The sequence below is a fragment of the Triticum dicoccoides genome, chromosome 5B, assembly GCF_002162155.2.
Source record: "Triticum dicoccoides isolate Atlit2015 ecotype Zavitan chromosome 5B, WEW_v2.0, whole genome shotgun sequence".
Taxonomy (NCBI): Eukaryota; Viridiplantae; Streptophyta; class Magnoliopsida; order Poales; family Poaceae; genus Triticum; species Triticum dicoccoides.
This window is the reverse complement of record NC_041389.1, coordinates 120,504,084-120,506,081: the sequence shown is the minus strand read 5'-3', so window position 1 is coordinate 120,506,081 and position 1,998 is coordinate 120,504,084.

The window sequence follows — 1,998 nt, the reverse complement described above, 5'->3', positions numbered from 1 at the left end:
GATAGCCCTTTGTGCCGGTTGTCAAGATAACCGAGAGCGTAGGGTGGTGAAGCCGTGGTCGAGGTAGTCGCGCGAAGAATGCCGTGGTCGATGTCGAGTTGGGATAGCCGGGGTCGAGGAAGTCGCCGTGGAGCCGCGGGTGCAAGGAAGCGCCGAGTTAGTCATAGGCGCAGTAGTGTCGAAGTAGTGGTGCACCGGAGAGAAGACGTTGTTGAAGACGCGTCGCGCTGGGGTTGCCAAGACCGGGAACACATCATGGACGAAGGCACGCATCGGTGTTGGCAGCACCGAGCATGCGTAGACGGGCGAAGATGAAGTTGACGAAGCGCCGCACCAGGCTTGCCAGGTCCAGGGACACGTCGTGGACGAAGGCACACACCGGTGTGCCACCACCGGGCATGCGTAGACTAGGACCTGCATGAGCTGTACGCCATGTCGAAGAAGTCAGAGAGGCCAACAAAGTAGGACTCAGCGACAGTTGCGGCGCCAATCAGGGCGGGGCCAATGTCGCCCGTGGTTGTCGGAGTAGACGAAGTGGTCGGGGTAGATAACGACGACGCTAGCGACGGGCTGGTGCTGGACGAAGACGAACGGGGTGGACGGGCGACCGTGGCGGCTAAGGGGGTAGCGACGACGACGACCGAAGAAGAGCGGCGGCGCTAGGTTAGGAGCGCGGCGGCGATGCTCGAGGGAGGCGAATAACCCGACATCATGACAAAGACCGGTGTGGAAGGTGGTGTACCAGCGCCAAGGGAGGCGGCGCGGCACATACCACGGGAAGTCGACCGCGGGCCGCGGCGCTAAGGCCGAAGGGGCGACACAGTGGCGGCGGGCAGATCGGGGCAGCGGCGGGGACAGCGGGCCGCGGTGCTACGACCCGAGGGGCGGCGCAGTGGCGAAACCCGGGTCGGTGCAACCGCGGGAACGGTCTCGGGACAGAGGCGTGGACCGCGTGCCACGCTCGCGACGGCCCAACGGGGCGACGCAGCGGCAGCGCGAGGATCGGTGCAACCACAGGGATGACCTAGAGCGGACGGCCCCGGGGCGGCGGTGGACTGCGGGCCGCGGCACTACGGCCTGAAGGGGCGACGCAGCGGTGACGCGGGTCGATGCAGCCAGGAGAAGAACCACGGTGCGGCGACGCTGCGGCCCGACGGGGCAACGCAGCGGCAGCCCATTGCTCGATCGATAGATGGGCGCGCTGAACTTGGGACAATCTTCACGGGGTCTGCGGAGGCGCGCGCGACCGATGGGCTAGGTCGGTCGCACGGCGTAGATGAGGCGGATCGCGGCGGCGGGCGGGTGATCTATCCGATCGCGCGTGCGGTCGGGGACGCCGCTCGGTGAAGACGGGATGGCGGCGGAGTCCGAGATAAAGCCGGCGACAATGGACGGGCGTGGGACGACGTGCGGAGGAGTGCGTCAGCACCGGCACCCGGGCTACTAAAGCATCCCCGGCGCCTGGGCAGCGAGGCCCGAGCGACCAACGGACCAGCGGCGCCCGAGTTCGAGGCAGCCGACGGCCTGACGCAGCCGGCCCGACGCAGCCGGGGACGAGGCCGGCGAGGCAACCCACAGGGCCGCCATGCAGACGTGGCAAAGACGGGTGGCGTGGACCGATTGGCGGGCTGGCACGTGAGCGGCAGCTATGATTGGCCGCCGCATGGCGCAAGACCGCCGGGTGGAGGCGGTGCAGGTGTCCCGGTTGGAGAGGGCGGAGACGATCGGCGTAGATCGACGGGCGGGCCGGCGTGCAGATAACGGTCGTGAGGGGCCGCCTGTCGCACGAGGACGCCACGTCGGTGAAGGAGCCGGCTGGTCGCGACGGTGTAGGAGTGGAAGCGCACGGGGGTCGACGGCGGCTGCGGGCAACGCAAACCGATCTTAGATCGGTAAAACCAAAAAGTAACGCCGGTCAAAGCGACCGATGAGAGATAAAAACCCGAGCAAGGGCTCGGGAAAAAGACTCTCTAGGACAGCCGGTCAACACGATCGGTG